This window comes from Clavelina lepadiformis, chromosome 9 (assembly GCF_947623445.1).
Source record: "Clavelina lepadiformis chromosome 9, kaClaLepa1.1, whole genome shotgun sequence".
Taxonomy (NCBI): Eukaryota; Metazoa; Chordata; class Ascidiacea; order Aplousobranchia; family Clavelinidae; genus Clavelina; species Clavelina lepadiformis.
In genome coordinates, this window is record NC_135248.1 from 13238926 (window position 1) to 13251393 (window position 12468).

The 12468-nt window shown below is 40.8% G+C and overlaps 2 protein-coding genes, 22 non-coding genes and 32 pseudogenes across 24 annotated transcripts in view; 2 read left to right on the top strand and 54 right to left on the bottom strand.

The window, feature by feature from the left end:
* The window catches only part of LOC143470248 (polycystin family receptor for egg jelly-like), a 122043-nt gene that overhangs the window by 80679 nt on the left and 28896 nt on the right, over positions 1-12468 (top strand). The gene's annotated exons all lie outside the window — the stretch shown is intronic.
* LOC143470255 (uncharacterized) overlaps positions 1-12468 on the top strand; it is a 107979-nt gene that overhangs the window by 66615 nt on the left and 28896 nt on the right. The window lies entirely within an intron of this gene.
* LOC143471459 (5S ribosomal RNA) lies at positions 82-204 on the bottom strand (annotated as a pseudogene).
* Positions 315-433, bottom strand: LOC143471438 (5S ribosomal RNA). The gene has a single exon (XR_013119546.1). It is a non-coding gene; the product is annotated as a 5S ribosomal RNA (ribosomal RNA).
* LOC143471458 (5S ribosomal RNA) lies at positions 544-662 on the bottom strand (annotated as a pseudogene).
* Positions 773-891, bottom strand: LOC143471478 (5S ribosomal RNA). The gene has a single exon (XR_013119566.1). It is a non-coding gene; the product is annotated as a 5S ribosomal RNA (ribosomal RNA).
* On the bottom strand, positions 1002-1124 carry LOC143471479 (5S ribosomal RNA). Its single transcript, XR_013119567.1, has one exon. It is a non-coding gene; the product is annotated as a 5S ribosomal RNA (ribosomal RNA).
* LOC143471440 (5S ribosomal RNA) lies at positions 1235-1357 on the bottom strand (annotated as a pseudogene).
* On the bottom strand, positions 1469-1587 carry LOC143471477 (5S ribosomal RNA). The gene has a single exon (XR_013119565.1). It is a non-coding gene; the product is annotated as a 5S ribosomal RNA (ribosomal RNA).
* Positions 1698-1816, bottom strand: LOC143471443 (5S ribosomal RNA; annotated as a pseudogene).
* On the bottom strand, positions 1927-2045 carry LOC143471470 (5S ribosomal RNA). Its single transcript, XR_013119558.1, has one exon. It is a non-coding gene; the product is annotated as a 5S ribosomal RNA (ribosomal RNA).
* On the bottom strand, positions 2156-2278 carry LOC143471488 (5S ribosomal RNA). Its single transcript, XR_013119575.1, has one exon. It is a non-coding gene; the product is annotated as a 5S ribosomal RNA (ribosomal RNA).
* On the bottom strand, positions 2390-2508 carry LOC143471510 (5S ribosomal RNA; annotated as a pseudogene).
* LOC143471449 (5S ribosomal RNA) lies at positions 2619-2737 on the bottom strand (annotated as a pseudogene).
* Positions 2848-2970, bottom strand: LOC143471517 (5S ribosomal RNA; annotated as a pseudogene).
* LOC143471503 (5S ribosomal RNA) lies at positions 3081-3203 on the bottom strand (annotated as a pseudogene).
* LOC143471489 (5S ribosomal RNA) lies at positions 3315-3433 on the bottom strand. Its single transcript, XR_013119576.1, has one exon. It is a non-coding gene; the product is annotated as a 5S ribosomal RNA (ribosomal RNA).
* On the bottom strand, positions 3544-3662 carry LOC143471445 (5S ribosomal RNA; annotated as a pseudogene).
* LOC143471473 (5S ribosomal RNA) lies at positions 3773-3891 on the bottom strand. Its single transcript, XR_013119561.1, has one exon. It is a non-coding gene; the product is annotated as a 5S ribosomal RNA (ribosomal RNA).
* Positions 4002-4124, bottom strand: LOC143471480 (5S ribosomal RNA). Its single transcript, XR_013119568.1, has one exon. It is a non-coding gene; the product is annotated as a 5S ribosomal RNA (ribosomal RNA).
* Positions 4235-4357, bottom strand: LOC143471441 (5S ribosomal RNA; annotated as a pseudogene).
* LOC143471501 (5S ribosomal RNA) lies at positions 4469-4587 on the bottom strand. The gene has a single exon (XR_013119579.1). It is a non-coding gene; the product is annotated as a 5S ribosomal RNA (ribosomal RNA).
* LOC143471446 (5S ribosomal RNA) lies at positions 4698-4816 on the bottom strand (annotated as a pseudogene).
* LOC143471496 (5S ribosomal RNA) lies at positions 4927-5049 on the bottom strand (annotated as a pseudogene).
* On the bottom strand, positions 5160-5282 carry LOC143471492 (5S ribosomal RNA; annotated as a pseudogene).
* On the bottom strand, positions 5394-5512 carry LOC143471509 (5S ribosomal RNA; annotated as a pseudogene).
* On the bottom strand, positions 5623-5741 carry LOC143471450 (5S ribosomal RNA; annotated as a pseudogene).
* Positions 5852-5974, bottom strand: LOC143471481 (5S ribosomal RNA). Its single transcript, XR_013119569.1, has one exon. It is a non-coding gene; the product is annotated as a 5S ribosomal RNA (ribosomal RNA).
* On the bottom strand, positions 6085-6207 carry LOC143471504 (5S ribosomal RNA; annotated as a pseudogene).
* On the bottom strand, positions 6319-6437 carry LOC143471512 (5S ribosomal RNA). Its single transcript, XR_013119581.1, has one exon. It is a non-coding gene; the product is annotated as a 5S ribosomal RNA (ribosomal RNA).
* On the bottom strand, positions 6548-6666 carry LOC143471457 (5S ribosomal RNA; annotated as a pseudogene).
* LOC143471476 (5S ribosomal RNA) lies at positions 6777-6895 on the bottom strand. Its single transcript, XR_013119564.1, has one exon. It is a non-coding gene; the product is annotated as a 5S ribosomal RNA (ribosomal RNA).
* On the bottom strand, positions 7006-7128 carry LOC143471513 (5S ribosomal RNA; annotated as a pseudogene).
* LOC143471448 (5S ribosomal RNA) lies at positions 7239-7361 on the bottom strand (annotated as a pseudogene).
* On the bottom strand, positions 7471-7593 carry LOC143471482 (5S ribosomal RNA). Its single transcript, XR_013119570.1, has one exon. It is a non-coding gene; the product is annotated as a 5S ribosomal RNA (ribosomal RNA).
* Positions 7704-7822, bottom strand: LOC143471500 (5S ribosomal RNA; annotated as a pseudogene).
* On the bottom strand, positions 7933-8051 carry LOC143471471 (5S ribosomal RNA). The gene has a single exon (XR_013119559.1). It is a non-coding gene; the product is annotated as a 5S ribosomal RNA (ribosomal RNA).
* On the bottom strand, positions 8162-8284 carry LOC143471439 (5S ribosomal RNA; annotated as a pseudogene).
* On the bottom strand, positions 8395-8513 carry LOC143471452 (5S ribosomal RNA; annotated as a pseudogene).
* LOC143471484 (5S ribosomal RNA) lies at positions 8624-8746 on the bottom strand. The gene has a single exon (XR_013119571.1). It is a non-coding gene; the product is annotated as a 5S ribosomal RNA (ribosomal RNA).
* Positions 8857-8979, bottom strand: LOC143471505 (5S ribosomal RNA; annotated as a pseudogene).
* LOC143471444 (5S ribosomal RNA) lies at positions 9091-9209 on the bottom strand. Its single transcript, XR_013119547.1, has one exon. It is a non-coding gene; the product is annotated as a 5S ribosomal RNA (ribosomal RNA).
* LOC143471516 (5S ribosomal RNA) lies at positions 9320-9438 on the bottom strand (annotated as a pseudogene).
* LOC143471453 (5S ribosomal RNA) lies at positions 9549-9667 on the bottom strand (annotated as a pseudogene).
* On the bottom strand, positions 9778-9900 carry LOC143471485 (5S ribosomal RNA). Its single transcript, XR_013119572.1, has one exon. It is a non-coding gene; the product is annotated as a 5S ribosomal RNA (ribosomal RNA).
* LOC143471506 (5S ribosomal RNA) lies at positions 10011-10133 on the bottom strand (annotated as a pseudogene).
* On the bottom strand, positions 10245-10363 carry LOC143471456 (5S ribosomal RNA). Its single transcript, XR_013119548.1, has one exon. It is a non-coding gene; the product is annotated as a 5S ribosomal RNA (ribosomal RNA).
* LOC143471502 (5S ribosomal RNA) lies at positions 10474-10592 on the bottom strand (annotated as a pseudogene).
* LOC143471474 (5S ribosomal RNA) lies at positions 10703-10821 on the bottom strand. The gene has a single exon (XR_013119562.1). It is a non-coding gene; the product is annotated as a 5S ribosomal RNA (ribosomal RNA).
* LOC143471494 (5S ribosomal RNA) lies at positions 10932-11050 on the bottom strand (annotated as a pseudogene).
* On the bottom strand, positions 11161-11279 carry LOC143471493 (5S ribosomal RNA; annotated as a pseudogene).
* Positions 11390-11508, bottom strand: LOC143471498 (5S ribosomal RNA; annotated as a pseudogene).
* Positions 11619-11737, bottom strand: LOC143471475 (5S ribosomal RNA). The gene has a single exon (XR_013119563.1). It is a non-coding gene; the product is annotated as a 5S ribosomal RNA (ribosomal RNA).
* LOC143471491 (5S ribosomal RNA) lies at positions 11848-11966 on the bottom strand. The gene has a single exon (XR_013119578.1). It is a non-coding gene; the product is annotated as a 5S ribosomal RNA (ribosomal RNA).
* On the bottom strand, positions 12077-12195 carry LOC143471454 (5S ribosomal RNA; annotated as a pseudogene).
* LOC143471515 (5S ribosomal RNA) lies at positions 12305-12427 on the bottom strand (annotated as a pseudogene).

Here is a 12468-nt window from a genome sequence, read left to right on the forward strand (position 1 = left end):
AATTATAATTCCATTCCATCGGAAATTCAAAAACGCACACAGTTGCTATAAATTTCATTGAAATTTACAGCATGACTAAAATGCTTACAACACACTGTATTTCCAGGCGGTCACCCATCCAAGTACCTACTAACCGGGCCCGAGGTTGCTTAACTTCCGAGATCGAACGAGATCGGGTCTACTCAACCGGATATGGTCGTAGGTGATATCAAAAGAAAGAAAATAGCTTTTTCAATTATTATTCGATTGCATAGGAAATTCGAAAACGCAAACAGTTGCTATAAATTTCATTGAAATATACAACATGACTAAAATGCTTACAACACCCGGTATTCCCAGGCGGTCACCCATCCAAGTACTAACCGGGCCCAAGTTTGCTTAACTTCCGAGATCGAACGAGATCGGGTCTACTCAACCTGGTATGGTCGTAGGCGATTTCAAAAGAAAGAAAATGGCCTTTTGAATTATAATTCGATTGCATAGGAAAGTTAAAAACGCAAACAGTTGCTATATGTTTGATTGAAATATACAGCATGACTAAAATGCTTACAACAACCGGTATTCCCAGGCAGTCACCCATCCAAGTACTAACCGGGCCCAAGGTTGCTAAACTTCCTAGATCGAACGAGATCGGGTCTACTCAACCTGATATGGTCGTAGGCGATATCAAAAGAAAGAAAATGGCCTTTTCAATTATTATTCGATTGCATAGGAAATTCGAAAACGCAAACAGTTGCTATAAATTTCATTGAAATATACAGCATGATTAAAATGCTTACAACACCCGGTATTCTCAGGCGGTCACCCATCCAAGTACTAACCGGGCCCGAGGTTGCATAACTTCCGAGATCGAACGCGATCGGGTCTACTCAACCTGGTATGGTCGTAGGCGATTTCAAAAGAAATAAAAAGGCCTTTTCAATTATAATTTGATTGCATAGGAAATTCAAAAATGCACACAGTTTCTATAAATTTCATTGAAATATACAGCATGACTAAAATGCTTACAACACCCGGTATTCCCAGGCGGTCACCCATCCAAGTACCTACTAACCAGGCCCGAGGTTGCTTAACTTCCGAGATCGAACGAGATCGGGTCTACTCAACCTGGTATGGTCGTAGGCGATTTCAAAAGAAATAAAAAGGCCTTTTCAATTATAATTCGATTGCATAGGAAATTCAAAAATGCACACAGTTGCTATAAATTTCATTGAAATATACAGCATGACTAAAATGCTTACAACACCCGGTAATCCCAGGCGGTCACCCATCCAAGTACTTACTAACCGGGCCCAAGGTTGCTTAACTTCCGAGATCGAACGAGATCGGGTCTACTCAACCTGGTATGGTCGTAGATGATTTCAAAAGGAAGAAAAATGGCCTTTTCAATTATAATTCGATTGCAGAGGAAATTCAAAAACGCACACAGTTGCTATAAATTTCATTGAAATATACAACATGACTAAAATGCTTACAACACCCGGTATTCCCAGGCGGTCACCCATCCAAGTACTAACCGGGCCCAAGTTTGCTTAACTTCCGAGATCGAACGAGATCGGGTCTACTCAACCTGGTATGGTCGTAGGCGATTTCAAAAGAAAGAAAATGGCCTTTTGAATTATAATTCGATTGCATAGGAAAGTTAAAAACGCAAACAGTTGCTATATGTTTGATTGAAATATACAGCATGACTAAAATGCTTACAACACCCGGTATTCCCAGGCAGTCACCCATCCAAGTACTAACCGGGCCCAAGGTTGCTAAACTTCCTAGATCGAACGAGATCGGGTCTACTCAACCGGATATGGTCGTAGGCGATATCAAAAGAAAGAAAATGGCCTTTTCAATTATTATTCGATTGCATAGGAAATTCGAAAACGCAAACAGTTGCTATAAATTTCATTGAAATATACAGCATGATTAAAATGCTTACAACACCCGGTATTCTCAGGCGGTCACCCATCCAAGTACTAACCGGGCCCGAGGTTGCTTAACTACCGAGATCGAACGAGATCGGGTCTACTCAACCTGGTATGGTCGTAGGCGATTTCAAAAGAAATAAAAAGGCCTTTTCAATTATAATTCGATTGCATAGGAAATTCAAAAATGCACACGGTTGCTATAAATTTCATGGAAATATACAGCATGACTAAAATGCTTACAACACCCGGTATTCCCAGGCGGTCACCCATCCAAGTACCTACTAACCGGGCCCGAGGTTGCTTAACTTCCGAGATCGAACGAGATCGGGTCTACTCAACCTGGTATGGTCGTAGGCGATTTCAAAAGAAAGAAAAATGGCTTTTTCAATTATAATTCCATTCCATAGGAAATTCAAAAACGCACACAGTTGCTATAAATTTCATTGAAATATACAGCATGACTAAAATGCTTACAACACCCTGTATTCCCAGGCGGTCACCCATCCAAGTACTAACCGGGCCCGAGGTTGCTTAACTTCCGAGATCGAACGAGATCGGGTCTACTCAACCTGATATGGTCATAGGTGATATCAAAAGAAACAAAATAGCCTTTTCAATTATAATTCGATTGCATAGGAAATTCGAAAACGCCAACAGTTGCTATAAATTTCATTGAAGTATACAGCATGATTAAAATGCTTACAACAACCGGTATTCCCAGGCGGTCACCCATCCAAGTACTAACAGGGCCCGAGGTTGCTTAACTACCGAGATCGAACGAGATCGGTTCTACTCAAGCTGGTATGGTCGTAGGCGATTTCAAAAGAAATAAAAAGGCCTTTTCAATTATAATTCGATTGCATAGGAAATTCAAAAATGCACACAGTTTCTATAAATTTCATTGAAATATACAGCATGACTAAAATGCTTACAACACCCGGTATTCCCAGGCGGTCACCCATCCAAGTACCTACTAACCAGCCCCGAGGTTGCTTAACTTCCGAGATCGAACGAGATCGGGTCTACTCAACCTGGTATGGTCGTAGGCGATTTCAAAAGAAATAAAAAGGCTTTTTCAATTATAATTCGATTGCATAGGAAATTCAAAAATGCACACAGTTGCTATAAATTTCATTGACATCTACAGCATGACTAAAATGCTTACAACACCCGGTATTCCCAGGCGGTCACCCATCCAAGTACTTACTAACCGGGCCCAAGGTTGCTTAACTTCCGAGATCGAACGAGATCGGGTCTACTCAACCTGGTATGGTCGTAGATGATTTCAAAAGGAAGAAAAATGGCCTTTTCAATTATAATTCGATTGCAGAGGAAATTCAAAAACGCACACAGTTGCTATAAATTTCATTGAAACATACAACATGACTAAAATGCTTACAACACCCGGTATTCCCAGGCGGTCACCCATCCAAGTACTAACCGGGCCCAAGTTTGCTTAACTTCCGAGATCGAACGAGATCGGGTCTACTCAACCTGGTATGGTCGTAGGCGATTTCAAAAGAAAGAAAATGGACTTTTCAATTATAATTCGATTGCATAGGAAAGTTAAAAACGCAAACAGTTGCTATATGTTTGATTGAAATATACAGCATGACTAAAATGCTTACAACACCCGGTATTCCCAGGCAGTCACCCATCCAAGTACTAACCGGGCCCAAGGTTGCTAAACTTCCTAGATCGAACGAGATCGGGTCTACTCAACCGGATATGGTCGTAGGCGATATCAAAAGAAACAAAATGGCCTTTTCAATTATTATTCGATTGCATAGGAAATTCGAAAACGCAAACAGTTGCTATAAATTTCATTGAAATATACAGCATGATTAAAATGCTTACAACACCCGGTATTCTCAGGCGGTCACCCATCCAAGTACTAACCGGGCCCGAGGTTGCTTAACTTCCGAGATCGAACGCGATCGGGTCTACTCAACCTGGTATGGTCGTAGGCGATTTCAAAAGAAATAAAAAGGCCTTTTCAATTATAATTTGATTGCATAGGAAATTCAAAAATGCACACAGTTTCTATAAATTTCATTGAAATATACAGCATGACTAAAATGCTTACAACACCCGGTATTCCCAGGCGGTCACCCATCCAAGTACCTACTAACCAGGCCCGAGGTTGCTTAACTTCCGAGATCGAACGAGATCGGGTCTACTCAACCTGGTATGGTCGTAGGCGATTTCAAAAGAAATAAAAAGGCCTTTTCAATTATAATTCGATTGCATAGGAAATTCAAAAATGCACACAGTTGCTATAAATTTCATTGAAATATACAGCATGACTAAAATGCTTACAACACCCGGTAATCCCAGGCGGTCACCCATCCAAGTACTTACTAACCGGGCCCAAGGTTGCTTAACTTCCGAGATCGAACGAGATCGGGTCTACTCAACCTGGTATGGTCGTAGATGATTTCAAAAGGAAGAAAAATGGCCTTTTCAATTATAATTCGATTGCAGAGGAAATTCAAAAACGCACACAGTTGCTATAAATTTCATTGAAATATACAACATGACTAAAATGCTTACAACACCCGGTATTCCCAGGCGGTCACCCATCCAAGTACTAACCGGGCCCAAGTTTGCTTAACTTCCGAGATCGAACGAGATCGGGTCTACTCAACCTGGTATGGTCGTAGGCGATTTCAAAAGAAAGAAAATGGCCTTTTGAATTATAATTCGATTGCATAGGAAAGTTAAAAACGCAAACAGTTGCTATATGTTTGATTGAAATATACAGCATGACTAAAATGCTTACAACACCCGGTATTCCCAGGCAGTCACCCATCCAAGTACTAACCGGGCCCAAGGTTGCTAAACTTCCTAGATCGAACGAGATCGGGTCTACTCAACCGGATATGGTCGTAGGCGATATCAAAAGAAACAAAATGGCCTTTTCAATTATTATTCGATTGCATAGGAAATTCGAAAACGCAAACAGTTGCTATAAATTTCATTGAAATATACAGCATGATTAAAATGCTTACAACACCCGGTATTCTCAGGCGGTCACCCATCCAAGTACCTACTAACCGGGCCCGAGGTTGCTTAACTACCGAGATCGAACGAGATCGGGTCTACTCAACCTGGTATGGTCGTAGGCGATTTCAAAAGAAATAATAAGGCCTTTTCAATTATAATTCGATTGCATAGGAAATTCAAAAATGCACACGGTTGCTAAAAATTTCATTGAAATATACAGCATGACTAAAATGCTTACAACACCCGGCATTCCCAGGCGGTCACCCATCCAAGTACCTACTAACCGGGCCCGAGGTTGCTTAACTTCCGAGATCGAACGAGATCGGGTCTACTCAACCTGGTATGGTCGTAGGCGATTTCAAAAGAAAGAAAAATGGCTTTTTCAATTATAATTCCATTCCATAGGAAATTCAAAAACGCACACAGTTGCTATAAATTTCATTGAAATATACAGCATGACTAAAATGCTTACAACACCCTGTATTCCCAGGTGGTCACCCATCCAAGTACTAACCGGGCCCGAGGTTGCTTAACTTCCGAGATCGAACGAGATCGGGTCTACTCAACCTGATATGGTCATAGGTGATATCAAAAGAAACAAAATAGCCTTTTCAATTATAATTCGATTGCATAGGAAATTCGAAAACGCAAACAGTTGCTATAAATTTCATTGAAATATACAGCATGATTAAAATGCTTACAACAACCGGTATTCCCAGGCGGTCACCCATCCAAGTACTAACAGGGCCCGAGGTTGCTTAACTACCGAGATCGAACGAGATCGGTTCTACTCAAGCTGGTATGGTCGTAGGCGATTTCAAAAGAAATAAAAAGGCCTTTTCAATTATAATTTGATTGCATAGGAAATTCAAAAATGCACACAGTTTCTATAAATTTCATTGAAATATACAGCATGACTAAAATGCTTACAACACCCGGTATTCCCAGGCGGTCACCCATCCAAGTACCTACTAACCAGGCCCGAGGTTGCTTAACTTCCGAGATCGAACGAGATCGGGTCTACTCAACCTGGTATGGTCGTAGGCGATTTCAAAAGAAATAAAAAGGCCTTTTCAATTATAATTCGATTGCATAGGAAATTCAAAAATGCACACAGTTGCTATAAATTTCATTGAAATCTACAGCATGACTAAAATGCTTACAACACCCGGTATTCCCAGGCGGTCACCCATCCAAGTACTTACTAACCGGGCCCAAGGTTGCTTAACTTCCGAGATCGAACGAGATCGGGTCTACTCAACCTGGTATGGTCGTAGATGATTTCAAAAGGAAGAAAAATGGCCTTTTCAATTATAATTCGATTGCAGAGGAAATTCAAAAACGCACACAGTTGCTATAAATTTCATTGAAATATACAACATGACTAAAATGCTTACAACACCCGGTATTCCCAGGCGGTCACCCATCCAAGTACTAACCGGGCCCAAGTTTGCTTAACTTCCGAGATCGAACGAGATCGGGTCTACTCAACCTGGTATGGTCGTAGGCGATTTCAAAAGAAAGAAAATGGCCTTTTGAATTATAATTCGATTGCATAGGAAAGTTAAAAAGGCAAACAGTTGCTATATGTTTGATTGAAATATACAGCATGACTAAAATGCTTACAACACCCGGTATTCCCAGGCAGTCACCCATCCAAGTACTAACCGGGCACAAGGTTGCTAAACTTCCTAGATCGAACGAGATCGGGTCTACTCAACCGGATATGGTCGTAGGCGATATCAAAAGAAAGTAAATAGACTTTTCAATTATTATTCGATTGCATAGGAAATTCGAAAACGCAAACAGTTGCTATAAATTTCATTGAAATATACAGCATGATTAAAATGCTTACAACACCCGGTATTCTCAGGGGGTCACCCATCCAAGTACTAACCGGGCCCGAGGTTGCTTAACTACCGAGATCGAACGCGATCGGGTCTACTCAACCTGGTATGGTCGTAGGCGATTTCAAAAGAAATAAAAAGGCCTTTTCAATTATAATTTGATTGCATAGGAAATTCAAAAATGCACACAGTTTCTATAAATTTCATTGAAATATACAGCATGACTAAAATGCTTACAACACCCGGTATTCCCAGGCGGTCACCCATCCAAGTACCTACTAACCAGGCCCGAGGTTTCTTAACTTCCGAGATCGAACGAGATCGGGTCTACTCAACCTGGTATGGTCGTAGGCGATTTCAAAAGAAATAAAAAGGCCTTTTCAATTATAATTCGATTGCATAGGAAATTCAAAAATGCACACAGTTGCTATAAATTTCATTGAAATATACAGCATGACTAAAATGCTTACAAAACCCGGTATTCCCAGGCGGTTACCCATCCAAGTACTTACTAACCGGGCCCAAGGTTGCTTAACTTCCGAGATCGAACGAGATCGGGTCTACTCAACCTGGTATGGTCGTAGATGATTTCAAAAGAAATAAAAAGGCCTTTTCAATTATATTTGATTGCATAGGAAATTCAAAAATGCACACAGTTTCTATAAATTTCATTGAAATATACAGCATGACTAAAATGCTTACAACACCCGGTATTCCCAGGCGGTCACCCATCCAAGTACCTACTAACCAGGCCCGAGGTTGCTTAACTTCCGAGATCGAACGAGATCGGGTCTACTCAACCTGGTATGGTCGTAGGCGATTTCAAAAGAAAGAAAATGACCTTTTGAATTATAATTCGATTGCATAGGAAAGTTAAAAACGCAAACAGTTGCTATATGTTTGATTGAAATATACAGCATGACTAAAATGCTTACAACACCCGGTATTCCCAGGCAGTCACCCATCCAAGTACTAACCGGGCCCAAGGTTGCTAAACTTCCGAGATCGAACGAGATCGGGTCTACTCAACCGGATATGGTCGTAGGCGATATCAAAAGAAAGAAAATGGCCTTTTCAATTATTATTCGATTGCATAGGAAATTCGAAAACGCAAACAGTTGCTATAAATTTCATTGAAATATACAGCATGATTAAAATGCTTACAACACCCGGTATTCTCAGGCGGTCACCCATCCAAGTACTAACCGGGCCCGAGGTTGCTTAACTACCGAGATCGAACGAGATCGGGTCTACTCAACCTGGTATGGTCGTAGGCGATTTCAAAAGAAATAAAAAGGCCTTTTCAATTATAATTCGATTGCATAGGAAATTCAAAAATGCACACGGTTGCTATAAATTTCATGGAAATATACAGCATGACTAAAATGCTTACAACACCCGGTATTCCCAGGCGGTCACCCATCCAAGTACCTACTAACCGGGCCCGAGGTTGCTTAACTTCCGAGATCGAACGAGATCGGGTCTACTCAACCTGATATGGTCATAGGTGATATCAAAAGAAACAAAATAGCCTTTTCAATTATAATTCGATTGCATAGGAAATTCGAAAACGCCAACAGTTGCTATAAATTTCATTGAAATATACAGCATGATTAAAATGCTTACAACAACCGGTATTCCCAGGCGGTCACCCATCCAAGTACTAACAGGGCCCGAGGTTGCTTAACTACCGAGATCGAACGAGATCGGTTCTACTCAAGCTGGTATGGTCGTAGGCGATTTCAAAAGAAATAAAAAGGCCTTTTCAATTATAATTTGATTGCATAGGAAATTCAAAAATGCACACAGTTTCTATAAATTTCATTGAAATATACAGCATGACTAAAATGCTTACAACACCCGGTATTCCCAGGCGGTCACCCATCCAAGTACCTACTAACCAGGCCCGAGGTTGCTTAACTTCCGAGATCGAACGAGATCGGGTCTACTCAACCTGGTATGGTCGTAGGCGATTTCAAAAGAAATAAAAAGGCTTTTTCAATTATAATTCGATTGCATAGGAAATTCAAAAATGCACACAGTTGCTATAAATTTCATTGAAATCTACAGCATGACTAAAATGCTTACAACACCCGGTATTCCCAGGCGGTCACCCATCCAAGTACTTACTAACCGGGCCCAAGGTTGCTTAACTTCCGAGATCGAACGAGATCGGGTCTACTCAACCTGGTATGGTCGTAGATGATTTCAAAAGGAAGAAAAATGGCCTTTTCAATTATAATTCGATTGCAGAGGAAATTCAAAAACGCACACAGTTGCTATAAATTTCATTGAAATATACAACATGACTAAAATGCTTACAACACCCGGTATTCCCAGGCGGTCACCCATCCAAGTACTAACCGGGCCCAAGTTTGCTTAACTTCCGAGATCGAACGAGATCGGGTCTACTCAACCTGGTATGGTCGTAGGCGATTTCAAAAGAAAGAAAATGGCCTTTTGAATTATAATTCGATTGCATAGGAAATTCGAAAACGCCAACAGTTGCTATAAATTTCATTGAAATATACAGCATGATTAAAATGCTTACAACAACCGGTATTCCCAGGCGGTCACCCATCCAAGTACTAACCGGGCCCAAGTTTGCTTAACTTCCGAGATCGAACGAGATCGGGTCTACTCAACCTGATATGGTCATAGGTGATATCAAAAGAAACAAAATAGCCTTTTCAATTATAATTCGATTGCATAGGAAATTCGAAAACGCAAACAGTTGCTATAAATTTCATTGAAATATACAGCATGATTAAAATGCTTACAACAACCGGTATTCCCAGGCGGTCACCCATCCAAGTACTAACAGGGCCCGAGGTTGCTTAACTACCGAGATCGAACGAGATCGGTTCTACTCAAGCTGGTATGGTCGTAGGCGATTTCAAAAGAAATAAAAAGGCCTTTTCAATTATAATTTGATTGCATAGGAAATTCAAAAATGCACACAGTTTCTATAAATTTCATTGAAATATACAGCATGACTAAAATGCTTACAACACCCGGTATTCCCAGGCGGTCACCCATCCAAGTACCTACTAACCAGGCCCGAGGTTGCTTAACTTCCGAGATCGAACGAGATCGGGTCTACTCAACCTGGTATGGTCGTAGGCGATTTCAAAAGAAATAAAAAGGCTTTTTCAATTATAATTCGATTGCATAGGAAATTCAAAAATGCACACAGTTGCTATAAATTTCATTGAAATCTACAGCATGACTAAAATGCTTACAACACCCGGTATTCCCAGGCGGTCACCCATCCAAGTACTTACTAACCGGGCCCAAGGTTGCTTAACTTCCGAGATCGAACGAGATCGGGTCTACTCAACCTGGTATGGTCGTAGATGATTTCAAAAGGAAGAAAAATGGCCTTTTCAATTATAATTCGATTGCAGAGGAAATTCAAAAACGCACACAGTTGCTATAAATTTCATTGAAATATACAACATGACTAAAATGCTTACAACACCCGGTATTCCCAGGCGGTCACCCATCCAAGTACTAACCGGGCCCAAGTTTGCTTAACTTCCGAGATCGAACGAGATCGGGTCTACTCAACCTGGTATGGTCGTAGGCGATTTCAAAAGAAAGAAAATGGCCTTTTGAATTATAATTCGATTGCATAGGAAAGTTAAAAACGCAAACAGTTGCTATATGTTTGATTGAAATATACAGCATGACTAAAATGCTTACAACACCCGGTATTCCCAGGCAGTCACCCATCCAAGTACTAACCGGGCCCAAGGTTGCTAAACTTCCGAGATCGAACGAGATCGGGTCTACTCAACCGGATATGGTCGTAGGCGATATCAAAAGAAAGAAAATGGCCTTTTCAATTATTATTCGATTGCATAGGAAATTCGAAAACGCAAACAGTTGCTATAAATTTCATTGAAATATACAGCATGATTAAAATGCTTACAACACCCGGTATTCCCAGGCGGTCACCCATCCAAGTACTAACCGGGCCCGAGGTTGCTTAACTACCGAGATCGAACGCGATCGGGTCTACTCAACCTGGTATGGTCGTAGGCGATTTCAAAAGAAATAAAAAGGCCTTTTCAATTATAATTCGATTGCATAGGAAATTCAAAAATGCACACGGTTGCTATAAATTTCATTGAAATATACAGCATGACTAAAATGCTTACAACACCCTGTATTCCCAGGCGATCACCCATCCAAGTACTAACCGGGCCCGAGGTTGCTTAACTTCCGAGATCGAACGAGATCGGGTCTATTCAACCTGATATGGTCGTAGGAGATATCAAAAGAAAGAAAATAGACTTTTCAATTATAATTCGATTGCATAAGAAATTCGAAAACGCAAACAGTTGCTATAAATTTCATTGAAGTATACAGCATGATTAAAATGCTTACAACAACCGGTATTCCCAGGCGGTCACCCATCCAAGTACTAACAGGGCCCGAGGTTGCTTAACTACCGAGATCGAACGAGATCGGGTCTACTCAACCTGGTATGGTCGTAGGCGATTTCAAAAGAAATAAAAAGGCCTTTTCAATTATAATTCGATTGCATAGGAAATTCAAAAATGCACACAGTTGCTATAAATTTCATTGAAATATACAGCATGACTAAAATGCTTACAACACCCGGTATTCCCAGGCGGTCACCCATCCAAGTACTAACCGGGTCCGAGGTTGCTTAACTACCGAGATCGAACGAGATCGGGTCTACTCAACTTGGTGTGGTCGTAGGCGATTTCAAAAGAAATAAAAAGGCCATTTCAATTATTATTCGATTGCATAGGAAATTCGAAAACGCAAACAGTTGCTATAAATTTCATTGAAATATACAGCATGATTAAAATGCTTACAACACCCGGTATTCTCAGGCGGTCACCCATCCAAGTACTAACCGGGCCCGAGGTTGCTTAACTACCGAGATCGAACGCGATCGGGTCTACTCAACCTGGTATGGTCGTAGGCGATTTCAAAAGAAATAAAAAGGCCTTTTCAATTATAATTCGATTGCATAGGAAATTCAAAAATGCACACGGTTGCTATAAATTTCATTGAAATATACAGCATGACTAAAATGCTTACAACACCCTGTATTCCCAGGCGATCACCCATCCAAGTACTAACCGGGCCCGAGGTTGCTTAACTTCCGAGATCGAACGAGATCGGGTCTATTCAACCTGATATGGTCGTAGGCGATATCAAAAGAAAGAAAATAGACTTTTCAATTATAATTCGATTGCATAAGAAATTCGAAAACGCAAACAGTTGCTATAAATTTCATTGAAGTATACAGCATGATTAAAATGCTTACAACAACCGGTATTCCCAGGCGGTCACCCATCCAAGTACTAACAGGGCCCGAGGTTGCTTAACTACCGAGATCGAACGAGATCGGTTCTACTCAAGCTGGTATGGTCGTAGGCGATTTCAAAAGAAATAAAAAGGCCTTTTCAATTATAATTTGATTGATAGGAAATTCAAAAATGCACACAGTTTCTATAAATTTCATTGAAATATACAGCATGACTAAAATGCTTACAACACCCGGTATTCCCAGGCGGTCACCCATCCAAGTACCTACTAACCAGGCCCGAGGTTGCTAAACTTCCGAGATCGAACGAGATCGGGTCTACTCAACCTGGTATGGTCGTAGGCGATTTCAAAAGAAATAAAAAGGCCTTTTCAATTATAATTCG